The sequence below is a fragment of the Dermacentor variabilis genome, chromosome 9, assembly GCF_050947875.1.
Source record: "Dermacentor variabilis isolate Ectoservices chromosome 9, ASM5094787v1, whole genome shotgun sequence".
Classification (NCBI taxonomy): domain Eukaryota; kingdom Metazoa; phylum Arthropoda; class Arachnida; order Ixodida; family Ixodidae; genus Dermacentor; species Dermacentor variabilis.
The window spans coordinates 134,274,997-134,301,538 of record NC_134576.1 but is presented as its reverse complement, the minus strand read 5'-3'; the positions used below and the strand labels follow the sequence as shown (position 1 = coordinate 134,301,538).

General features: G+C 46.1%; 3 long non-coding RNA genes across 3 annotated transcripts; all 3 read right to left on the bottom strand.

Moving 5' to 3' along the window:
* Positions 1–3,142: 3,142 nt before the first annotated feature.
* LOC142557594 (uncharacterized) lies at positions 3,143–5,075 on the bottom strand. The gene is made up of 4 exons (XR_012822788.1): positions 4,887–5,075; positions 4,617–4,810; positions 4,344–4,539; positions 3,143–4,266 (listed from the first exon to the last, which is right to left on the bottom strand). It is a non-coding gene; the product is annotated as an uncharacterized LOC142557594 (long non-coding RNA).
* Positions 5,076–5,174: 99 nt separating this feature from the next.
* Positions 5,175–5,809, bottom strand: LOC142558201 (uncharacterized). The gene is made up of 3 exons (XR_012822978.1): positions 5,676–5,809; positions 5,405–5,598; positions 5,175–5,327 (listed from the first exon to the last, which is right to left on the bottom strand). It is a non-coding gene; the product is annotated as an uncharacterized LOC142558201 (long non-coding RNA).
* Positions 5,810–6,833: 1,024 nt separating this feature from the next.
* LOC142557595 (uncharacterized) lies at positions 6,834–26,345 on the bottom strand. The gene is made up of 11 exons (XR_012822789.1): positions 26,001–26,345; positions 25,855–25,923; positions 25,568–25,772; positions 17,540–17,705; positions 15,404–15,607; positions 14,960–15,016; positions 13,333–14,060; positions 13,188–13,256; positions 11,157–11,347; positions 9,312–9,446; positions 6,834–9,238 (listed from the first exon to the last, which is right to left on the bottom strand). It is a non-coding gene; the product is annotated as an uncharacterized LOC142557595 (long non-coding RNA).
* Between the last annotated feature and the right edge of the window lie 197 nt (positions 26,346–26,542).

The following is a 26,542-nucleotide window of genomic DNA, read 5'->3' as shown; positions in this document are numbered from 1 at the left end:
TTATGTTTACGGGCTATCTTAAACTGCTATATCCATAAATTACACGTACAGTGTTCAGCAATTTAAACGCGAAAAGCGCGAAGTGCATTCAGTATATCACAAATGCTCTGGCTTTTGAGATTTTGAAATGCAGGCGCACGGTGTCTCCAGAGCCCATCGGTGGGGTAAAAAAGTGACGGAAGCTACAAGCTCCGAGCATCGCGTTGCAGTTGCTGAGCCCTGTACATTGCTAAAGCATCTGTCGGCCTAAGACAACGAAAAAGTTAAACGCAACCTCCTTTAACGGAAACTGTCCAAGATACGCGTAGAATTATATTGCAGCCGGCGCGGCGTTAAACGCGTAAGGCGTCGGGGTTATGCTGATGTAGTATGCACTATTTATACAAGCGAGAGAAGTACGAGCAGATACACATATTAACATTGGTGCTCGTAGCATCGGTTTAACGAATACTCACGTTTTTAATTCCCTTTAGTCACCTTCAATTCTCATTGGACAGGTGTTTGCCCACACTGCTTGCTATCCATATGTTGGCATAGACGTATAGAATTCCTGCCTAGGTTTAACGCCTCCTTTGCTTATGACGTATGGGGAAAGGCGGAAGAGGACGGGCTCGTAGAATCTTTTGCGCCGCTACCCTCCTATTAACCTTAAGATGATTCAAGCTTCACGTTCTCGCCCAGTATTGGAAAGGGGGTTTTCTGGTTTTATATGCAATTTTATGGTCCACTTTCCTTAAAAACGCCAAGCGTGGAAAAGCTCAACCGCTAGCTAATGCCTATCAAGGACAATTCTTCCTAAACGACTTCGGGGCGATGATTCAAGTCACTGTGCACGGCCTCATTGCGTCACACCTCGCGAGAGAGGAGCATCGGATAGCTTTTCGGATAACTCCATAAACAGATCGCCCTGCCTTTAGAAACGGCGAGCATTTTTTTTTTTTTTTAGTGCACCATCTCCGGTATCGAATGAAAGAGGCTAGAAATATACCCCATGCGAAATGGTGAGCATAACTCGCCGAGATACTAAAATGTATCTAAACTCCGGAGTAGTGCTCGTGTTCGATTAGTGCTCGCCTTGCAGTGCTTGTGCAGTCTAAGAAGATCCGGCAGCTTGTTCCAGAAAAAGAAGCGCTCGCTGATTGTGCGCTATACTAACCCGTCCGTGATGATCCCATTCCGTCGGTGTGGGTAGAGCAGCTGCAGACAGTGGATGGGTTCTTGCGGTTGGCTGACACGAGAGTCTTCGCATCACATGGAGTCAGTGAGACGGAGAGCAGGAACAAGACAAGTTTTATTTTGATAGGCCTGTAAGGCGGTAGTCTAAAGCGATGGCTTCTCAGTACAATCAGCGTAGAAACGCGACGGTAAACTAAATTAAAAGCAACTCATGCCGCCTGACTTGGGCTTCATCCCCGATGATTCAGAAAGCAGCATGAACACATGAATTCACACGTGTACACTTATACATATCGAATATATAAGGGGATTTACATAGCATAAAGAATTTCTCAGCGTCAAGGTACATCCACGTATAACAAAATGAAAAACGGACATTCATTACATATTGTCAGCCTGACATCCAGGCTTTAGGCAGGAGTGGGGTACCTAACAATGCAGTATGTAGGAATACAATGTACATTTGGTCGAGCAAGTACGGCATTAGAAGAAACCACGTAAGACATACAAAGGGACGTAGAAACAATATGCCACGACAATGTGAAGCATCGTTAGCTATTGCGGAATGAACTCGAGAAAGGAGACGCCGTGGAACACTCAACCACATTGGCAGGTAGGTTATTCAATGTGCGAATTGTGCTCCGTTTTCATAGAACACCAGAAATAAAAGCGACAATAACTGCATGACATACGTCACGCTAATAGCCTTACGGCTTAATTTGCATGCATAAAGGCTTGACAGCGTGAAGTTATTTGAACTACCTGAAATGAGTAAGCTTTGCACGGAACCTTCGCTGAGAGATGAATAAAACTTCCCCCCGATTTTTTGTTTTCACCAAACGAGAAAGACTATTCGAACTTGCCTCTGCTGTGCGTTTAGGACCCAACTGCAGTTTAACACCTATTTCTACACGATCACCCTACGTACCACGTCACCTCATAATCACAGGCCCCTCAAAATGCAGTAATGTCGTGGATAGCCATCGCATTGCGAACTATTGAGTGCTGTGTGGGCCTCGTTCTTTCTCTTCGTCCATGTAACTAGTTACACATAAAAAAGGCCTTCAAGATGGCGCACCAACAAGTCCAAATGCCTACACTGGTGGTAACATAAACCTATCGCGAGCATTGTGTGGCGAAAATGCAAGGGTGTCGTCTGAACTGAAGAGCGAAAAAGTTACTTCCTGGAGAAAGGCCCCGGAAAAACAAATTCGACTGAACAGCATCGTACATGTGTGGTTGCTTGACTTTTCCGTCACAGCGGATGAAAGCAGCAAAAACTAATGGCAGAGTAATGAGGTACAGGTAACCATGTAAGACAGTGCTCGCATTTCCAGTTATCAAGCAACGTGGAGACAAGATTACTGGTTGAGAACATTCAAAGTAATCGGTAATAAAATGTGCGTTCTGATATAGCGATTGTATAGGATAACAACAATAGCATCTGCGAATTAAAAAACTATTCAAAGCAAACTCATTCAAATACATTCGAAGTGCTACGGAAAGACATTAACACAGCGTACAGCAAGAAGTACGAGAGGAACTCGTAAACGTAACTGGATTCAACACAAAATACAATACTAAAGCGGGCATTCTCTTGAAATTTCCTTGCGCGTGCTCGTCACTTGTCTAGACACGTTTAGACATGACTTACCAAAGGGGAGTAAATGTAGTCCCTTTGAAGCTGCCGTCTGACAATGGCTCAATCGATACACGACAATCACGAAATTACAAAACTAATCTGAACAACAGTCAGCAGGCAACGACGTCACAGCCGCGTCAAGGGTTCACTATTCCGACTGACCTGGCGCAGTACGAGATAATTCGGCATACATAAATGAACTACGGCGCCATTCTAATGCAGCATACGCCGTGAACAAACGACGACAGTGAGTAGCACAGTCCGATGAACGGACAGGTAATACATTAGCCGGACCATGTAGATCCATAAAATCGCGCGCACACACACACAAAAAACGCTAAAACGGTGACCACAATAACATTTACGACAAACCAGTCTTAAAGCTGGACATCATTATCAGCGTGAGCAAATCAGCAAATTTTTGTTGGCGAGAGTAAGCACCCTCCCCTTTCCCATTCATTGACATTGTGTGCTTTTGTAGTGGCACGCTGATCCTTTCGAGTGGGTGGTGAGGGACGTGGAAGAACCGAGAATGTGTGAAGACTTTTCCGATACGATAAAGACGCCTGAACAAATCAGCTGAATGCCGAAACGAGCCCAGAGATCAACCAAAGGACCAAAGCCAAAGAAAGGAGCGGTTCAACCAATTCAAAAGTGGATGTCCATGGACGATAGTAAACCATCAAACCAGGAACCTTTCAACAGGAATGAACCAGAAAAAAACTGGAGCATCAACTGTGATGCTGGAAACTACCGAAATATAAAAAATTCGATGTTCGCCGTGTAGCAGTGATGCTTAAGTTCTCGACCGAACAAAGGATGCAGAGTAGGTGACACATCCGAAACAGACGAACCAAAACATGAGCAAGCTTGTGACACACACACACACACACACACACACACACACACACACACACACACACACTGATCAACGTACTAGTACGAAAGTGCACAATGGGAATGAATGTCCTTTACTCTCGCCACCAAAAATTTACGGATCAGCTCACGAAGACATTGACAACCCTTCTTAAAGACTGAGTGGTGTCCAAGTAACAAGACATTTACTGTGCTCCTTCGGAGAGCAGGGAATCCATTCGGTGAGCAACGTACGAAGCTTTCAGAGCAGGAAAGTTTGTTGCTCTACTGAACTAATTAAATATGCCTGCGTAAACAAAAATTCAACAGCGAAGAAATCTAGGAGCACATCCGATGGTCGGTTGCGGGACGGTGACGACAGGTAGTCCTTCAAAAGATGAACACGCCGCCAACAGTGATTGACACCTGAGTGCAGGCGCGCGACGCTTTCACAGCAAGGAGGAAGTGTGCTCTATGGATCCTAGATCAGCACGACCGGGCTGATGATAGTCGCTCTTGAGATAAGGCCAGGAATCAGATTAGCGTGCTGGAACGTTTCTCTTGCGCCACAAGCGACAGCATGCATTGGGAACCTGAAAGACATAAGCCGCGTTTGTTGGTCATTCGAATATACGCAGTCGCAGTACAGTCGTGCGTATGTGGTATTTACCAGAATCAAATGCACGGGCGTGACGCCAAGTCCCGTCTACCAGCAGGACGCTACTGGCGAGAAAACGTAGAATAGCAGTCGCTCCTGGAACAGGTGATGCTCGTGGCCGAAGTAATATTTGGGAGCGCGGACCGTAGGCGGGCAGGAGTGCGCTGGGTACCCTTGTGAACCGCCATAGAAAACGGGAGGGCAGAACCTGGAACGACACGGTGCTTATTTGTTAACCACTGGACGAGACAGCCGTATAACGAGTCGTGTGTATGCGACACTTACCAGAAGTACTGCAGGGCAAGGAGACAAGTCCAGTCTACCAGCAGGACGCCACCGGCGAGAGAATGTAGAATAGCAGTCGCTCTTGGCACAGGGGATGCTCGTGCCCGAAGTAATATTTTGGAGCGCAGACCGTAGGCGTGCAGGAGTGCACTGGGTACCCTTGTGGACCGCAATGGAAAACGGGAGGGCAGAACCTGGACGACAAAGTGATTATTTGTTAACCACTGGACGAGACAGCCCTATAACGAGTCGTGTGTACGCGACACTTACCAGAAGTACTGCAGGGCAAGGAGACAAGTCCAGTCTACCAGCAGGACGCCACCGGCGAGAGAATGTAGAATAGCAGTCGCTCTTGGCAGAGGGGATGCTCGTGCCAGAAGTAATATTTTGGAGCGCAGACCGTAGGCGTGCAGGAGTGCACTGGGTACCCTTGTGGACCGCAATGGAAAACGGGAGGGCAGAACCTGGACGACAAAGTGATTATTTGTTAACCACTGGACGAGACAGCCGTATAACGAGTCGTGTGTACGCGACACTTACCAGAAGTACTGCAGGGCGAGGAGACAAGTCCAGTCTACCAGCAGGACGCCACCGGCGAGAGAATGTAGAATAGCAGTCGCTCTTGGCACAGGGGATGCTCGTGCCAGAAGTAATATTTTGGAGTGCGCTGGGTACCCTTGTGGACCGCAATAGAAAACGGGAGGGCAGAACCTGGAATGACACGGTGCTTAGTTGTTAACCACTGGACGAGACAGCCCTATAACGAGTCGTGTGTACGCGACACTTACCAGAAGGACTGCAGGGCAAGGAGACAAGTCCAGTCTACCAGCAGGACGCCACTGGCGAGAGAATGTAGAATAGCAGTCGCTCTTGGTACAGGGGATGCTCGTGCCCGAAGTAATATTTTGGAGCGCAGACCGTAGGCGTGCAGGAGTGCGCTGGGTACCCTTGAGGACCGCAATAGAAAACGGGAGTGCAGAACCTGGAACGACACGGCGCTTATTTGTTAACCACTGGACGAGACATCCGTATAACGAGTCGTGTGTACGCGACACTTACCAGAAGTACTGCAGGGCAAGGAGACAAGTCCAGTCTACCAGCATGACGCCACTGGCGAGAGAATGTAGAATAGCAGTCGCTCTTGGCACAGGGGATGCTCGTGCCAGAAGTAATATTTTGGAGTGCGCTGGGTACCCTTGTGGACCGCAATAGAAAACGGCAGGGCAGAACCTGGAACGACACGGCGCTTATTTGTTAACCACTGGAGGAGACAGCCGTATATCGAGTCGTGTGTAGGCGACACTTACCAGAAGTGGTGCAGGGCGAGGAAACAAGTCCAGTCTACCAGCAGGACGCCACTGGCGAGAGAATGCCGAACAGCAGTCGCTCGTGCCACAGGTGATGCTCGTGCCCGAAGTCATCTTTTGGAGCGCAGACCGTAGATAAAACGAAGATACAATGGAAAGTGGAAAGCATTCTCGAATGGATTTTTCCTGACAAATGCGGTCCAGAATAAGCTCGAAACTCGAACCCGCTATGGTTTTTGACGGCACAAAAACTGACGAAAATTACGCCAACAGAAAGTTGAAAATGGACAATACTGGCCGAATTCCTAAGAAAGAAACTATGCTTGAATTTAACCATGTAGTGACATCCGGCACAAGAACTGTTCAGAAGGGTGGAGAGCAAGTGAACGTGGAAATCAACGAAGTAGCAACTGAAAGGCTATCTCGAAAGCTGGAGACAAATTCCGTACTGAGAGAAAACTACGGCTGTTCAATGCGAGAGGTTTCACGCTTGGAATGGCAGAACCACCGCGATCGGAAGAATCTGAACGTTAAATACTATAGGTCGCATCAAGCAATGTCACAAGACCGACAAGTAAGAAAAGTATGCGTAGCATTAGACTCCTCGTGTTCAGGATCAAGAATGTTTTGAATGATCTGATTTCTCGCTTCCCTCCTACCTGAAGGTTATCAGATTCTGGTTTGCTACCCTGCCCTGGGGGAAGGGGGAGCGGAAATTAAGACCAAGAGACAGCCTAGCTGAAAAAACGACGTATTGATCGTCGTGTAGGTGCAGGCTGGCGGAAATTTCAGTGCAGATGTACGAACACTAATAATGAATTTTCGAAGAAACTATCGCAATGAGAGCAAACGTAATTAGGTTTGTGCTGATGAAGGTATGCTTGGAACATAAAACCAGGCAAGAGGCATGTAGAGAGAAGCAAGAATTCACCGAGCTTCAATGAATCTTAGGAAATGGACATCAAGCAGTGATGAGAATTTTAATGCGCATCAAGATTCAGTTCCTACGTGACCAAGCGAGACTTATTCTAGGAATGGAACGGGACACGGCCGACTATTCTGCTATCTGTATTCAATGACAGGGAATCACCGAAACATCTTGGGACAACCGTCTCCTAGACGAAGAAGAATGATATGGAGGAATGCATCCAGGAAAATCCAGGTACTGTTATGCGAGAGAGGAGACTGCTTGTCCTGGAAAACTGTAGCTCTAAAGGATACCGTAATCATTCTAGCAAAATTAGAACTTGCGAGCATCAGTAAAGTACAGGACCAGTCGTACAATCGTGCTGCACAAGAGAAAGAATGCTTGATGCACAAGTTGACCACGGACAAAAAATATCAAGGATTCCGCAGTAGGAAAAGTATGGATATACGTCAGCGGTAGTGAAAAATGTAGTCGATGTAACCGGGAGGCACCGTAGAAAAGATTTCGTAGTGAACAATTTCGTGGAAGGGATCCGAGTTGATGCAGACCAAGGAATGACCTTTAGAAAAAGCCGGGTATAATGGAACGAAAGAACGAAACGAATCACGTGTTCGATTTACGTCGAAAAGGCTCTCAAGACGAAGCCTTGATGTTCGCACGTTCGGCATGTAATTGAATATTTCGGGAGTAACTGCGAATGTTTGGTTCCGTGAATGATATTAGCAGACAAGTTCCAAGGTCTACTAAAAGCATAAGAAATGACGCCGAAACATGCCTCATTTGGCAAGAACGAAGAGCGTATAATGCAATAGAATTGCAGAAATTCAGGAAGGATGCGAATGCGCAGACCAGAGGCGAATGCCAGATGTTTCACGACAAATAAGACTTCAAGGGCAACTTTGGCAGATTCCATATGACAAGACGAGCAGCAACCGATCACAAATACAAGGAAGAAATCTACTATTCGTGCCACACGTATATGGACAAACTTCCCGACCGAGTACGTAGAACACCGACTCGTATAATGACGAGATTTAGGGCGTAGAGAGGACGAAAACAAGTGAAAAGAGTAATACGACAGTCAGTTGTGTGGCGAAGAAAACGTTACAGAACCTTTTAGGAGGAAGGTGCTCCTTTTGACGATGGATTAAAGAAGACCACATTGTTTGAAACTGTTGGCCTACGTTTCAACGGTGCTCTGGGACCAACTAAAAAAGAAAGGAGACATTGCCAAATTGTGTAACAACTTTCACATGTGCCGTGACAATAAGTGTACATTCCGAAACTGGTGGAGACGCCTGAACTGTTCTCTACACTCATTCCGGTGCTTCTCAAATCGAAAATTAATGTGCTCAGCGACAACGCAAGACACCGGAAAAGTAATAAGGAAGTGAATGTTGTCCCAACGACACGTCGCCAAACAAGTGAAGATTTCGTGACCGATCACCAAGTGGAATTACCCGAGGAAGAAGCACCGTATGAGGGTGGCTTCTATAAAGGCTCATCCGTAGTTTTCAAGTCAACTGCGAAAAGCGATCGGCCGACGTGTACTGCATAATGGATAATTATATACCTTAATATACGAAGTGGTATGAAGAACGAACAACTGTTAAGGTAAGTTGACGATGGACCTAGAGGACCTACTCCTGTAACTTGCGGACCCAACGCGCGGAAACTGAAGAATGGGGGGAGACATTGAAGAATAGGACGGCGACCTCGGATGAAAGGGGAGACTAGGTGAAGTTACAAAAGCACTAAAAAATATGCCACTGAGAGCAGACGAAATAAATTACTGGTCAGGAAATGAAATCACCTAATATCAAGAGGAACTGAAGAAATGCAACGTCGTCTTACTCTGAGAGCAACATAGAAGGGCCTATTGTAAAACCTGCGTGACGAAGGAAGTTTTACGTAGCATAAACCAAACATCGAGGGCCGGCATAGTAAATCCATTCGACAGCAAATTTCTCCAGAAGCCCACAAGGTTTGTATGCTTGCGGCACCCGGAAGACGTAGGAACATGATTAAGGAAAAGAGCACAGAGAGAACGAAGAACAGCCGTCAGTGGAAAAGCTTATCAAAACAAAGCTTCATCCAAAAGAGACGTTCGGAACCTTAAATGACACAGGATATCGATACCACATGAGAAAACATCCGTAGTACCATTCGAGTGTATATGGTACTTGTCAGAAGTAGTGCAGGGAGATGAACGAATCTCGGTCTGCCAGCTGGGAGGCACCGGAGAGAAAATGCAGACGTTAAACAGCCGGCCATGGGACGAGTAGAGATGAAGTTGATCTCTGTACCGTAGCCAGGAGACTAGATGTGCAGAAGCGCCCGCTGGATATGCTTGTGAATAGCCGCAATGGAAAGCAGACGGTAGGAACCTGCAATCACGCAGGGCTTGTTAAATACTCGAGAACACAGCCATACTACGATTCTAGTATTCGTGGTGCTTACCAGGAGTAGTGCCGGGCGCGGAAGAAAGCCCAATCCTCCAGGAAGGCTTCACCGGCGAGGGAATGCGATGGATGCGATGACAATGGACCATCTTCCTACTCTTGAGGGTCTCAATCGAAAGCACACGTCGGGATCCTGAAAATGTTCGTACTCAGCATTTGCAATAAAATACTCGAACGCGTACTGCACAAGAGATTATTGAGGTTTCTAAAAATAATTAAGCCACCCCAAATTGGTTGTTTACAGGATAAGGCAACTGAGCTAGTTTTACTGCAAAGTCTCTTATAATAAATATAGAAAAAACGTATTCAGTGGAATGATGTCTGGATCGAAGCTTCGGATTCAGTCGACCACCCAGTAATTTTCAATAAGCTGTATACTTACGGAATTAGAGGGTGCTGGCTAAACCCGATTAGAAGCTATATGCAAAATGGTACGCAAGATGTTACACTGGGTTTATCATCGTCCAGGCTAATCTCTGACTACAGGAGCACCAAAAGGCTAATTAGGGCTGCTTTTCGTGTTCCTTTGTATGTGCGATACCACTTGTGTGCCACTAATGGAAGAATGCTTTTGTACACCGATGACGTTAGTTTTTCTTACTGCAGAATTAGGAAAAAAGAAAACGGGCTGTGAGGAGAGTTCTCAAAGATGCTAGATGGAAATTATGAGTAGCTTCAAGTGAACCTCACTGAAAGGAAGTAAGAATGTATTTTGGTCTCGAAGCGCCAGGGAGTGTTCCTTTTTATTCTTTGTATTAATGTGGATCACACAAACTAATATTTTGTATTTTAGTAATATTTTGTAATATTTGTATCGCGAGGCTATCTTGTAATGAGCAAGTTAATTGAAACTTGAAGCTGTCACCCCTAATGGACTCTTTAGCAGGGATGAGACACCAAATACCAGGTAGGTTCAGGCCAAGTATATTTTTGGTACAATCAGAAGCTGTATTCATTTCTACGGGGCCCAAGTACTAGAACATCAAAAGGCTAGCGATTTTACAGAAGAAGTCTTGCCGGGCACTTGGAATCGACAAACACGACTCTGCTAGGGATTTTTATGACTGTTGAATTGGATTTTATGACCGTGCGGACGGTCAACATATATCTATACCAAGGTTGAACGAGCCACAAGAAAACGAATAGAGACTTGACGAAAATAAATGCAGCTCAGGAATGCGTTATCGATTGCCGGACTAGGGACAAATTATGACATACGGAATATGAGCTTCTAGAACCCTGCTGTCGTTAATGATTGCATGTTTAATTTGAGCGTCAAGGTTGGCAAGCCCCAGAGAGAATTCAGAAAGCTTCTCTAAAGATTTATTAAGGGAGCAATCGAACTTTCTCCCAAGGGCTTAGGTAATACCAAACTTGCCATCCCCCCCCCCTTAGATTTTTTGCAGTGTACTTTAACTTCCGCAACCAACGCGGTTAGTCGGTTTGGTTTGCCCGATTACTTCTAGAATTTTAAGTTTAATTCTTACACTGTTTGCCTTACGATAAATGCATTTCCTTTTAATGTGTTACTTGTCGAGGTATTTAAATAGATATGGCTAGAGTGCATCAAGCCTTGTATCGCATTTATTTTTGTGGAACAACAATATTGTGCTACTGTTGCCACTGGAGTAAAAATGTTGGCAGGGACCCAGTCAGGCATAGACAAGCATTTTTACTACTTGCATTTTCTTGCTTTCTTTTCTAGTATATTCATTTCCCAATTGAGAATAAAATGAATATACTTAACTAGAAAAGAAGACGAAATTGAAGTGAACTGAAGCAACAAGGCTTACTTTTAACCACTCGAGGTCAGCTGTAGTACAAATAAGTACGTGGCACTTACCCGTAGTATTGCAGGACGATGAGAAATCTTTTCTGCCAGCAAGACCAAACCGTCAAGGGTTCACGGTCGGTCCGGGTGCGAGTTGTGCTCTAGGCCATCTCCCGAGGAGTACGTTGGGAGGATGGCAAACGTCGAGCATAGCGCCGGATATCCTTCCTACACGTGGGCCGCAACCGTAAGAGGTGAAGATCCTGAAAAAAACAAGGCATGGACATGGCAGCGTCACCAGCACTCGTATGGCAATTAAACCGTGCGCCGACATTCTGCAGCTAATGTTCGCGTGGGTTCGGCCTGCGCGCGTGGGACAAGGCTGAGTGATTCGAGGAGGCTTGGTCTGTGCAAGAGCACAACGCCACAAGCTGCTTCCTGCCTCATATTTCGTCGGATTAACTGGTGCGACTCTGAACAGCTACAGTTGTGTACCACTCTGCACATATCGCGACGACGCAACCACCCCTCTGAACTGTAAAAGGCCGCACCGGCAACGCCACGGGGCATTGTAGCGCTGCCAGCATGCAGGTTCGTGCAAGTGAGGAGATGTACAGTGAACCGCAAAACTTTACGGGATACGGTTTCCCTTGTCCGATTCCTCTACTGTTAAGGCATGACCTCTAATGTAATGAATCACTGTAGGTAGTGAAGGCTGAAACATTTCTTCCGAGGCTGTGCGACCACGCTTCGCCGGAAATCAGCTTCGCAAATTCTGCGTGCCGTAAAAGTTTTCGCTTGACGGTACGTAGGTGCATTTGCACGAGTACCTATAGTATTTTCCTACTTCTGGCGTGGCCACGGACATTTGTCTTTGTGATTGTCACGACTGCATTAAGATGCCTACGATTGGAGGAAACACTGAAACTATTCGAGGACCAGAAGTTATATTCGGAAGGATCTCTTGCCGACATCAAGGACAAAAATAAGCGACTGGTAGATAAAGAAACCAAATTAAACTCTGATGATGCTTGCGAAATCCTGGTTGCTGGTGCGAATGGCGTATGATGAACACTTTGAAGAAGAATCGAGCACTAGGGAAAACTCGCATCAGGAGGTGAAATTTGATTGTCGACGGCATCCCCGAGGTGGAAGGAGAATCGAGTAAGCTACCGGAAAATGAACTTGCTGCGGCGTTTGTTGACAGCGGCAGGAACAATCATGTCGGGTAACGCCCAGATCAGCCTGCCGGTTTCAGACTAGCGAAAGTTGCAGCAACTAGGGTTCCGTCTTGTCTGCCGCGGAACGGCAGGAACGTTCCGCGAGCTCTTGGTCATTACACAGTTAAAAACTTGATCAGGTCGCGCTTGGCCAGGAAGCAGTAAGCATTGAACGCCTCCAGCGTTTATGCAAGCCAAGAAACAAGTCAAGAATGTGTTATAATTAGGCGCCTAAATTCACAGGGAAAACAAACTGTATGTGAAAAGAGGAAAAGGTATTTGAAAGAAAATTTAGTACGGACTAGTAGTTCAAGTCATACCTTGCACGAAAGGTCAGAAAAGCTTGGAGCAACAAAAGAAATACACCGGAAGACGTAAGTGTCCATCGCGATCGATATACTATGCATGAGGAATCTGCCATACGTCTGGTGGGACCGAGACGATAAAGTGCCGTCGCAAAAAACTTGTGCAGATCTAACGGACGCGTTTGAATCTGAAGCGAATCTTTCTCGAGACGATTCATTGCGGGGTATTTGGGCAAAACACCGCCCACGTTCTCACCCATTAGCGCGCGTCACAATGATAAATTTTGTAAAGTTCTAGTTGAGTGCATCTTCATTTTAGTTGTGCCAATCACTTCGCCAGACCCCTTGTGGGTATGTGCCATAGCGTAGAGATCAACACGCAGCAGTCATCGACAAGGGCTTAAACTGGCGTTGGCACGACAGCTAACCCCCGCTTCATGGGCATTCGCCGTTCTGCACATGGGTCAATGTACCATCCACTAAAGACTCTCCTGCACTTATTAGACTTAGCGTACACGATTTAGCTAGCACTCGAGAACACAGCCGTCGTACTATTAGCGCCCGTACGTGGTATTTACCTGTAGTAGTCCGGGCCCACAAGACCGCACCGACGACGGAAGACAGTGTGCGGTGGTGCGATTGACGCTCTGGAAAATAGCGAGGACAGTAAGCACACACGCTGAAAAACGAACAGCAACAACGACAATGAAACCGCCCGCTTACCGTAGCTGCTGCCCGGCCCAGCTCCGACGAACACAGCAGGCGACGTCCGGCGTTGAGGTGCTGCGTAGAGCGGGTTAGTACATGATAGCTGGCGAGGCAGTTTCCGAATGACGCTTGCTACCCGTGAGTCCACATTTCGCTCGATAGCACTGACGCGCGCGGGCTACCTTGTCACGAAATAGTGGGGTCGGGTCGCAAGGCCATACGGATGGGTCCATGTCCCTGACGCAGTCGTAGAGGACGGCTATCAGCTAGCCTGCCTAGTGTGAGCTAAGCTGTGTGACCGCTAAACCTGAAGCTATACGCCGCCACCCCGCAACACGTGGCCCGTCCTCTTCGATTCCGGCACGGAGAAGACCCGTGTGGCCGCAAGCCTTGCCCGCGAAACCTCGGACTTACAGCTAAGCAACAAAACTAACTTTACGTTATCTTGTGATGTAGCCATACATCCTAGTGAGCGCTAGCTAGTGCAACTGAAGTTAACTTCTCTAAGGCGTGCGCCACCCTCGCCAGCTAGACCATCTCGAAAAATGCACAAAAGAAATGCAAATGCCTTTTGAGCGTTTAGGACGCTCGATGCGAAGCTCGTAGAGGAAGACTCTATCCGTGACGAGGGGTTGCCGCGCAGGTCCTGGGTTAGTGGCCACGCTGAGACTTGGATGTCCAGTTTCCAGACGATGTGCAAACGTGCACAGACGTGGAACGATTGTTGCTCAAAAGCATCTGATCTGGAACGACGGCAAGAAAATATTTGGAATTTTGAGCAGAAACCTGCGCTGCCAAGATTCGTTCAAAAACCACTACAAATGCGAGGAATTCGCTTTCTGAGAATCTGCGGCTAAATTCTTTGCAGCTGACTTGCAACTAAAACTTATTCGACAAGAAAACTATAAACAAGAACGATGGAGTCCAAAATGTGTGCTTTAGTGACCAGCAGAAGAAAGAAAAACATGTCGATACCAAGTACAGTTCCTTGGTAAAATGCCTTTCAAACCTCCGACAGTTGTCAGCTAATAATACCTTCAAGCTACGTACGTATAATACGAGTCAAGAAAGCTATCTAAATTACAAGCTACACTTCCCCGCTCCTAATCGGCATGGTTCAAGCAGTACACTTGGCTTAGAAAATAAAGAAATAAACAATTACATAATGTTCAGTTTCTTTACATGTGGCCATGTTTTGTTTGAACACATGATGGCACAATACGTATGAAGCTAGCGGTCTTCACCCTTCAGTGGAGCAATTCCGCTGTAACAAAAGATCTTCCAACCAGCTTTGCTGAAACTTGCAACATTTAATCTTACCCGCACTGCAATCGCCACGAAAGTGACCAAGGTCGCTTACGTGAGCCTTTTGTAATGTCTATGTTTGCAACCTGCAATCAGCTGTAGAAAGCGTAACCGAAGTTGGCCACATGAGAGATTAGATTTAGAAATCGCGCAAAATAGCGTCCGTGTAATAATTCCGGCATGTCGCTTTGACTACAGCAGTCTACTAATGTAAACTGCTATTACCCGTATTGTTACACTACAACACAATAAAGCAAAGAAAAACGCCTTTGACGTAAAAAGAAATCGACCGCGTTTATGATTACAAGAAGAATTTATAATAAGGTTAATTCCCCACCTTTTGGCAACTCTGCCTCGAATGTCCTCCTCGCTCACCGCCGTCAAAAACGGTCACCTGGAAAGCGAAAACAAAGTGCTTATTTATTTACAACATACTGCAGACACCAATTGAATCCTAGCAGGTGGGGCAAAACAAAACGGCAACAATAACTACAAACGCACCGCAGATTACATTGCAGTGAACAGAACATATGAAGATCGACACATAGCAGATACAGTAAACAAATCTGCAACTGTCGAGCGATTTTGTAAAAGGCATCTATACTGGTAAGCAGATCAGTAGGGAGGGGAGAGTTAATCTGCACGGAAAGAAAGAGCATTTAAAAAGTTCACCCTAGCCTTGGTACGGTGTTCGGTATTCCGCGTGATGCTTTCTTGCTAGGCGTAATTGTTAACCCCTCGAGGATAGAGCAGAAGTACGATTAGTCTGCTCGATACTCACCAGTAGTGGCGGGCGAGGAGTGTGGTTCCAACTGCCAGCAGGACGCCATGGGTGAGGGAATGTAAATCAAACAGCGTTGGCCCCAGTACGAGTGGTGCTCTAGGCAATCTCCCGAGGAGGACGTTGGGAGGATGGCAAACGTGGAGCAGCACAGCGGATAACATTGCAACTAGTGGGCCTCAATCGAAAGCAGACGTGGGGATCCTGAAAGGACAATATCCTAACTGAGAATGTTCACTAGAGCATCCGAAAGCGTACTAAAAAAAAAAAAAGATTTACCACGCTCTTAAAAAAAAAAGCATGGATGAAATTTCGCGACACCTGTTCAGTTTGGAGCAGAGCAGCCGAGTTATCAATATTGCAAATGAAGCAAACAAAAAGGTACGCAACAAAAGTTGTAAGCAGTACGAATATTTCTCGACGTAAGAAAGGCCTTCGATTCAGTCGAACAGTAAGTAATTAGCAGTACGTTTTCTTACAGGATTAGTGGGTGCGGGCTGAGTTTAATTTGAGCCTATCGTCTATACTCACGGGTGCATCAACCACCAAGCTAATGTGAGCTACTAAAGGTATACGACAAGGATATTTTAGCGTCGCTACTATTTTTGCTTTATAGGTAAATATCGCTACAATTACACCAACAGGAAAAAGAAAGGTTTTGTACGCGGATGAGTTGTTTTTATGGTGCCGATTTAAGAGATGTAAGCAAGCAGGTGGCTAAGAGTTGCCAAAGGTGCCAGATGTGAACGAGGTTCAATAGGACATCAATAAATTATATTTATCAATTTATCACATAGAGCGGAAAAACAGAATATTGACGTTTTTCATGACTATCTTCAATGAGCATGTTAAAAGTTGAAACGTGAAGCTGTCCCGCATATCACGTGCTATAAGAAGGATGAGACTAAATACCAGCGAGAATCAGGTCAAGTCCATCTTCGATACGGTCACAGACGTAGTACTATAGTGGCATATGTGGCACAACTTCTAGTGCTAAAATTAGAAGGCGAGCGACGTGAAAATTTCCATTCGCTTCAATGTTGCCGCAGAACGGACTACTAGGGATTCTTGTGATTGGTACGAATTGCCATGTGCAAACCGACCACACGTGCTTCAGGACGACATTAATACCGAAGTTTAGAGATCCACGAAAACTTGAAAATCGAAGCGCACATCCTGGCACGCAGCGTTAACCTCTAACAGAGGGACTTATTTTAAAATGCCGCCATCACAAGCCATCGCAGCCGAGGGCGACGAGGCCACTGTTGCAGTTTTTGAAGGGTGCAGAATTGGACAAGCGGCTGTAGCATGTTCATAGTGCTGCAACTGCTACTGTGCTGTGCAGTGACAGTATGCGGCGACAGTGACCAAGTGTGATTGTATGTCTGTGCTCCTTTCTTTATCTCTACTCTTATCACTCTACCTCCCCTCTTTCCATAGCGTAGGGTAGCAAACCCGATTTTCTCTGGTGAACCACCGTGCCTTTCCCCTCTCATCTTTCTCTTTGAGCCCCGCTATCTCGAATGTTTGTAATAAAGCAAGCAAAGGTCCAGAGACATTTCAGCAAGCTACTTTAGAGACGTCGGTTGAGGGACGATTTCTTATTGTTTCCCCTGGGATTACGTAGTATAAAGATTGGCTTTATTTCCTTGCTTTTTAGATACCAGGTTCTTTTTCCTGGGTTATCCAAATTTACGCAATTCACAGTTAGGCAAGAAAAACCTAATTCCTTAAAGAACGTCAAGCGTTGTTTAGTCATGTGATGTCTTGAATTACAAATACCAGAAAGTAAATGCACTTCATGCCTGTTTATGAATTGCTAGTCCAGATAGGTGAAGTTAAGTGAAATGTGCTTTTTTATGCACATGATCAAGTTTCGTTTCAGTGACAATGGTATGTTACAGTTGCTCGAGTTTGCAAGATATTGAGGAAACGGACCTAGTCAGGTACCGACAAGCATTTGTATTCCCTGGTTTTCCTCGTATTCTATTTCCTTTGTCGTGTACTTGTCCGAGCGATGAAACGAATTTATGTAACGAAAGGGAAGGAGACTGAAACAAACTGAAGCAATAAGGCTTGTTTTGCGACCACTCGAGGACACAGCCGTAGTACGAGTCGCCTGTGCGTGGTACTTGCCCGTAGCAAAGCAGGGCGATGAGCAATCTCCTCTGCCAGCGAGACCGCACCGGCGAAGGGGAAGGTGAGTCACGATACGAGCGGTGCTCTAGGCCATCTCCTGATGGGGACGTTGGGAGGATGGCAAACGTGGAGCAGCGCGCTGGATATCCATCTTACACGTGGGCTGCAATCGAAAGCAGAGGTCAAGATTCTGGAAAAATAATGCATGGCTGCAGTGAGGCTAAGTGCTGGGGGAGTTGGCATGTACCTAACGAGGAATGAACTTAGTTAACCAGGCGCATACACAGCAAACAGCACAGGACGATGCTCGTTTTACTATCAAGCGACTCAACCAGCATAGTCGTGTGCACTTATTTGCACTATGTGCGCATCTTAATCGCTGGTTTAGTTGCTCGTTCAATAAGGCATGGGCACGGCACTGCTACCAGCACGCACCTTGTAATGAACTAGTTATACGTTTTGTAGCTGATGTTCGCGCCAGATCATTCTGCGCGCTTGGAACAAGCGGTGCGGTGCGTCTGGTTGCGCAAGAGCACATGGCCACATGCTGCTCCCTGCCACACCTTTCGTCGGCTTAAGCGGTATGACTGAACGGCTACCTGTGTGGACCACTCTGCACGTATCGAACTCCCCCCCACTCCCCCCCCCCCCCCCCCACCGCAAGCATACCTCCTAACTTGAAAATGCCGCACCGTCAACGCCGTGATGACCGGGCATGGCAGCGCTACCTGCACTCAAGTCGCAAGCTAACCCCCGTCGGCTACATTGTGCAGGTGGGTAAACTTGGCACGTGCACTAGAACAAGCAATAGCTTTTTTACTAGCGCTGCCTTTCCCACGATCATTACGTGTGATCGACACTGTGTACATCAGCGTTTTCCTGATGCAAGGGTACATTGAAACCAACCCAGGACTAGACCTTAAGCTGATCGCTAAGGAGCTTGAGGAAACTGATGTCGATATCAAGGACTAAGGAAAAATAGATTGGTTGATTAAAAGAATTGAATTTGTTAAAGTTGAAAACAATATGCGATGCTTGCGAAATCTAGGTTACCAGTATGAATGGAATGATTCAAACAAAAGAATCGACAACGTAGAATAATGTCAGGCTGCCAAATTATATCGTCTATGGCATATGGCGTCTATGGCAAACGAGTACGGAAGTAGAAGATACCGTTGCTTCGGGGATTATTGACAGCTGGAAGCCCAGTCACGTGGAATGCTGCGGAAGCAGACGAGCCATTCCCGACAAACGCAAGCGCGAGTTGCAGCGCCTAACTTTCCGTCATCTCGGCCTCCAAGTGGCAGTAGTGACACGAGCTCTCTTTAGCATCATAGTTAAGGAAGACGTGCTCGCCTAGAAGCGGTCACTGTTGAACCCATCGGCCGTTAATGCAAGGCAAGACGAAAAGCAAAGCAAGCCGTGTTATATATAAGCTCCCAAATTCACGACAAAGAATATTTCAGTGAGGTCACAAATGGAAAAATACGGATATGCTTTATCGAGAAAGACTACACGAAAAGCACGATAACAGAAAGCTTGGAACGGGACTAAAGAATCCGTAAAAGACTTGAGAAAGTGTCGCTCGCGTTCGACCAGCCACGCAACAGAAATCTGCCATACGCGTCTGCAGCGACCGAAAGAATAAAGTGCCGTTGCAGACAAATGCGGAGTCATCGAACATGTTGCAATTTCTGTGAAATGAGGCTTTCTTGAAGCTGGTCACAACGGTGTGTTTGACGGAAAGAAAACAGGCGCGGGCACGTCCTCTGGCGTGATTAGCAGTGATACACGATGCGACATCTTAAACAGACTTGTATTTGTTCGCGTCTGATATTAATTGTGCCGGCTGCTTCCTAGGAAGGGTCCCGTTCTGTGCCATTGCAACACTACACTTCTTGGCCGATCTCCGCTGAGGCTATGTGCCGCAGTATGGAAATCTATTGTAAAAGATCAAAGCACTCGAACACGATGAGCAAGATAACGGCTACTTGTCGCCAGCACGTGCTACTTTAATGAACCGTTCATATTCGAAGCAGCACCGGTCTATCGTTTTGAACAATGATGCCGTGAACCAGCACACTACCTGCCCACCCACAAGGAAGGTCAACCTGCAAAGAAGCAGCAGAGAAGGAAACGACGATGGAGCAGCGGATCGGTCAACGAGAGCGTAGAAAAAAAAACCCTATATAAACATCGGGATTTTTCATTGACAAGCAAGAAGCCATTGTTACTCTACTAGAAATGAGGCAAGTATATGGTAACAAAGATAAGAAAAGCGCTTCGCTCCCAGATCACGAAGCTCATCAACGCAGTGAACAGACAGAAGTTGCACACAACGCATGAGAAGGGAAAGCGTCAGCGACAACGAACAAAGGAATTTATAACAAAAAATACTGCCGAAGCTGAACTTTATTGAATAATAGAGTACGACATGAAAATAACGATTATCTTGCCTACACTAGAGTTCAGAATACGAGAGGCCATACAGTTGGATTTCAACAACAGAACAACAACGCAGGCGGCATCACCAAATACAGAACAAGACGGCAAGGGAACTACATAAACTACCTAATCCGGAAATGACAGTTTGGCGGAAGAGAATCGCGTCTGGGCTCAGTACGAGTGAGCAGTTCACCTCAGACCTAACACGAGCAAGGGACAAAAGTTTATTAGCACCTTTAATCGGAAAGGCAGCGTATGCTGATACAGAGACTCATGAGCCTCCCGAGACGTCTAAAAGACACGTCATGGAAATAGTGTCTGACCTTGGTGTAGGCACCATGCACATTGAAGTAGCGCACAGACTGGGGAAACACCATGAAGGAAGGAAACGACCTATCATTGCTAAATTTGCTTCTTTGAAAGAAAAACAAATCGTCTTAGCCAACGCGAAGAAGCTGAAAGGGAAATCTGTTAGTATCTCGGAAGATTTCACTGAGGCTATCCGTCGTAAAAGGAAATTCCTGTGGGATTTTTCGAAGCTGCATAAGAGTGAAGGCACTCGTGTAAAACTGAAGTATGATGTTCTGCACCTAAATGATACAAAATATGTGTATGACGAAGGTCTAGGGCAAGTTGTTGAGAGTGCATGATACAAGCCGGTATCAGTATCTAACATTTCTTTTTTGGTTGTGAATTGCCGAAGCATCAGAAATAAGGCTGAAAATTTGGAAAACCTACTGCGCATGACAGCCCTCCGTGGTTCTGGGCACAGAATCTTGGCTCCATTCTGATATCGGAGATAGTGAAGTTTTTCCAGCTGATTACACATGCTACAGGAAAGACAGGAACAGTCACGGAGGGGGTGTCTTTATATTAGTTCATCATACTACATCTTGCTCCCGTCTTGAAGTGCCAGTTGGGTCATGCGAAGCTGTCTGGTGCCGGATTAGGTTGCCAAACAGGAAAGGTTTATCTGTTTGCTCCTTCTATAGGCCCCCTGGAAGCTCGGTTGACATAATGCGAGAATTTTACAAAACAGTAGAAATTATACAAGCAGAGTGCCTTGTGATAGGAGGAGACTTTTTTTCAACTTACCAGGGCGCTGTTTTAATCAACAATCTAGCTCGTGCGGAGCTGCCTCTGGTGCAGGAAAAGAATTCGTAAACATCATGCATGACTTCGCATTGACCCAGATGGTGACCCAAGCAACTCGAATAACCAATATATTAGATTTAGTACTGACAAATCGGCCAGCTTGGGTTTCGTCCACTTTAGTCCTGCCAGGAATCAGTGATCATGAATCGGTTTTTTGTCAAATGCAGGTGTCTTATGAAAAAGCAAAATTGAATGCAGCAAGAAAGATATATAATTACTCGAAAGCTAATACTATCGAAATAGACTTAGCGTTAGAAGCTTACTTTCCGCTTTACGATGCCTTGTCAGAAACTTGCAGTGTTAATTATCTGTGGCTTAGTTTCAAAAACAAAATGTTAGATTTACAGGAAAGGTTTGTTCCTTCATGGGTGCAGTCGCCAAGGCATTGGAAGAAGCCATGGTTCAATGCTGATTTACGACGTCTTCATAACAAACGCCAAAGAGCGTTTAAAAGATAAGAAGAATCGAAACCCCTTGACGAAAACAAACTTAGAGGCTGCTAACAATGCTCTACAGATGGCTGTTGCAAAAGCTAAAAAGGGCTTCCTTGACTCCTTCTCGTCAAGGTTCCAAAAGAACCCAAAGGAATTTTGGCGATACGTCAAACGCAATGGTAAAGATAATGTAGGCGTTCCAACCATAGCGCACAATGGCCACATGATAGATGGCAGTCTTGAAAAAGCAAACTCCTTCAATGATTTTTTCACTTCGGTATTTCGGCCCAGCACAAGTTGCGACATCCCTTCTCAGCCAATTCAGCTTAATCTTATGGCACCCATAGAAATAGATGAAAGGAGAATTACTGCATTACTTTAACGACTAGATGTGTCCAAGGCTGGAGGCCCTGATGGTTTGTCCAATGGCCTTTTAAAGTTGTGTGCCGAATCTCCTTTTTTTAGCTCTCCTCTTCAAGAAATCTTTGCTCACTAGTTCTCTTCCTGCAGATTGGAAGGTTGCCTGCGTGGTCCCTATTCATAAGACCGGGCCTCGGGAATTTGTCTCTAATTACCGTCCTATATCCTTAATAAGTAATGTCTGTAAAACTCAAGAGCACATCCTATATACGAACATAATGAATCATCTCAATCCCTTATTAAATCCAAATTAGCACGGCTTCCGGTAAGGGACATCCTGTGTTACACAACTAACCGAGCTTGTTCATGAGGTATGCGAAGCCATGGATCGTAGCATATCATTGACTGCATATTCAATGATTTTAAAAAGGCTTTTGACGTAGTAGATCACGGTCTCTTAGTCCACAAGTTGCGCTGTTTAAATGTGAATGAGAAGGCTGTTGGATGAATTAGGGAATATTGAAGTTTAAGGTGTCAGTATGTCACAATAAACGGAGCCAAATCAAATGTAACTTCCGTCACGTCGGGCGTCCCACAGGGGTCACTTTTGGGACCGTTGCTTTTTCTTGTGTTCATTAATGACATATCAGAATATTACTTCCCACATGCGACTCTTCGCTGATGACTGGTCTACAGAGAAGTGAAAAATTCCCAGGATTCGCTTGCTTTGCAGGAAGACCTAAATACATTGCACCGGTGGTGCGAACAGTGGCACATGAATATAAATTTGCAAAACAGTGCACATGTGTTTCACGCGCCTGCCACTTATAATGAACTTCTTAAACACTTCTATCTCTCGCGGCGACAATACCCTCCTCCTCACCCCAAGCTCACTAGGCCTCAGGCACTGACATTCAGACTGTTGCAGACAGAAACCTATCCCAACCTGTTCACGTTACATGCGATATATCCGGAGATTTACACTGACGACGCGTGCCCTGCTTGCGGGGATAGATCAACACTTTCGCACATGCTCTGGGGATGTATCTCTATAGCAAGCCCTGACCTCAGCTAGGTGGGAGGCGGCCCTCCGCAACCCACTCCTGGCTGAGCAACGTTGGGCTGTCCAGCAGGCCCACGATGCGGCTGGCAGGCTAGGCCTGTCGGTCCCGACGTGGGAGCGGCCCGCGACGTGCTAATACGCGTTATGCAGGACTGTAAAATAAAAGTTAATCAATTACGTCTATAACATAAACGGCCACTTATTGGAAACTGTTCTCGAATAGAAGTATTTAGGTGTGTACATCACCTGAAAACTATGTTGGCATCGACATGTTGATTATGTTGCTGGGAAAGCATGCAAAATGTTGGGTTTTTTGCGCCGTAACACGAGAATGTTTCCGCAAGACTCTAGGGATTTACTATTTAAAACGTATATTAGGTCCTCGTTGGAATATGCTTGCACTGTATGGGACCCACCGACAAAGACCGACAGACAAAAACTAGAAAGAATCCAGAACTTAGCGGCCCGCTATGTTTCTGGGAATTATAGTAGATACATTAGTGTGTCTGGCATAAAACAGGAATCAGAATGGGAACCCCTTGAAGTAAGAAGAAGAAAGCTAAGGCTTAAATTTTTTCATAACATATATTACGATAAGATTGCTATTCCTAGGGAGAAGTACATTTTTCATCCACACTATAGATCCGAGCGGGTTGATCATAATCATAAAGTGCGTGAATTCAGGTCAAGAACCGAAATGGTCAAGATGTCGTTTTTCCTCACACTGTTCGGGAATGGAATGCTTTATCTTCATTTCTTGTTAATATTACTGACAATGAAGTGTTTGCATTGTCATTGTGACTGCCCTTGTAATTTTTTTTTCTTTTGTACAACCCCCCCACTGTAATGCCACTGTGGCGCTGTGGGTAAATAAATAAATATGCTATGGAAGGGCTACAGTGCTTGATCTGTAGATAAAATTATGAAGCGATGAATGTAACTACGAACAACGTTCGGAAATCGTGAACAGTCAGTGGAGCTTCGCATCAGCGTGCTATGGAGCTTAGATAAGGTAAGGCCGGCGGAAGAAACGCACGTCAGCACATTGGCACTGAAATCACTGAAAGTAAAGACCAACTTGAGATCGACAGTTTCAGGCGATGTTGACAGCGTTTAAGAAAGCAATTCCACCGAAGTTATCAGTGCAGTTCAGGTCAAAAGAAGCAATGAAAAACTACTCAACCATGGAAGCTACCGCACAAGGCAACAGGACAAGGCGAGGAAAATCTGGGCAGGCTGAAGTCATTTCCGCGATAGCAAATACCTAGTAAGGAAGAAACGCACCGTGAACAGGAGAGGATAGTTGCGAAGCCAAGGCATAACAGCAGACAGCTTCGAAATTACAGGTTTTATAGCTCAGAAACAGAAGCTGCCTGTTCTGGACGTCGAACTACGCAACTGAGGACTGTCGTCGGAAGATTCCAATGACGAAAAAAATCCATTCTCACTGAGAACACAGCATATTTCAGACGCGCCCGGCCCAAACACATTGTACGTATTTGTAGAGCAAGAGTGAAATGCAAGCAGTGCAAAACGAGGACATGCTGTATTAGTGTGCTGAACGGTGGGGCACGAAAAGGCAGGGCAGGTCCCGACAAAACTAACAGAAGCGACGACTGATACTCTACATGCAGCTCGAAATGTAAACCACAATTGTGCGCTTTTGCAGGCAGCTGTAGCATGTACAGGGGAAAAAAGTTGGCAGACAGTGCGGATTGTTTGATAGTGGAAGCCAGCGAATATTTATTGAAGCTGCATTAGCAAAATAGGTGCGAAAATGTTACGACAGGAAAGGCTGACGATTGGTTTGTTCGGATGAGACGACAAGTGATAACGTTGTCCAAGTAACTAACAGCGCGAGAAAACAAATCAGCATGGGTAATCAAAGATCTGCAAGTCGACGCCATATCTTAGTTATCTACCTGCTTCAAATAAGACATTCAACGAGACAATGAAACAACTAAAGCTACAAGTGGCGGATGACAGAACTGAGACGACTGCAACTGATGTCGTAGGACTTCTCGTCCACTGAGATTATAGGTAGTTCAGTGGCAGAGCACGAACTAAAGCAGACTGATGGCAGTCTAGACAATACTGGTTCGGTACTGCAAGGTCCATCGGAGCAAAGCAAAACAATTAAATGAAGCACAAAATTAAGCAGCAATGGTTCTGAAGGTTGAAGCTGGGGAAGCAATTCAGCAAGAACTAAACGTTTTGGAGCATGGAATCAATGGGAACAATAAAACAGTTTCAATACTATGGAAGCTGAATTTGAATCCGCAAGTAAAATAGCAGAGAAACGGTCGCTATAAAGTCAACTTGCCATGGAATTTCGTAATTTTATTTTTTTGTATGCTATGGCGTTCAGTATGAGCTACGGCATGAGAACTGGAAAAGCGGCTACGCGTTGCAGCTCCTACTAAGCGCGTTCATGCCTGCAATAGTCCCATCTGCTGTGCTCCCAATCGAGAGCTGCAGTGTTTAGGATAACAGTAACAACAATATTAACTGAATAATAATAATAATAGGACACAGCCATAGTACAAATTGCGTTTAAGCGAAATTTACCAGTAGTAGCAGACGAAGTCCACCGTGCCAGCAGGACGCCATGGACGTGGTGGAAATGCAAAGGAGCCAACGCGGTCAGCCACGGTAAGTGGTGCTCAAGGCCATCTCCGGTGGGGGACGTTGGGAGGATGGCAAACGTGGAGCAGCACACTGTGGATATCCTTTCCACTCGCGGTCCGCAATCTCGAAAGCGGACCTCGGGATCCTGAAACGACAACGAAGCTTTTTTTTAAGCACTCGAGAACACAGCCGTAGCACTACTAGCGTCTGTAGTACGTGGTACTTACCCGTAGTAGGCCAGGCCCACAAGACCGCACCGACGAAGGAACACGGTTTGCGGCGGTGCGAGTGACGCTCTGGAAAATAGCGAGGACAGTAAGCACACACGCTGAAAAAACGAGCAGCAGCAACGGCAATGAAACGGGCCGCTTACCGTAGCTGATGCCCGGCCCGGCTCCGACGAACACAGCAGGCGACGTCCGGCGTAGAGCTGCTGCGTAGAGCGGGTTAGTACATGATAGCTGGCGAGGCAGTTTCCGAATGACGCTTGCTTCCGTGAGTCCACATTTCGCTAGATTTCGCAAGGTAGCCCGCGCACTCCCGCACGCGGGCTACCTTGTCACGAAATAGTGGGGTCGGGTCGCAAGGCCATACGGATGGGTCCATGTCCCTGACGCAGTCATAAGAGGACGGCTATCAGCTAGCCTGCCTAGTGTGAGCTAAGCTGTGTGACCGCTAAACCTGAAGCTATACGCTGCCACCCCGCAACACGTGGCCCGTCCTCCTCGATTCCGGCACGGAGAAGACCCCTGTGGCCGCAAGCCTTGCCCGCGAAACCTCGGGCTTACAGCTAAGCAACAAAACTAACTTTACGTTATTTTGTGATGTAGCCATACATCCTAGTAAGCGCTAGCTAGTGCAACTGAACACACAGTTAACTTCTCTAAGGCATGCGCCACCCTCGCCAGCTAGACC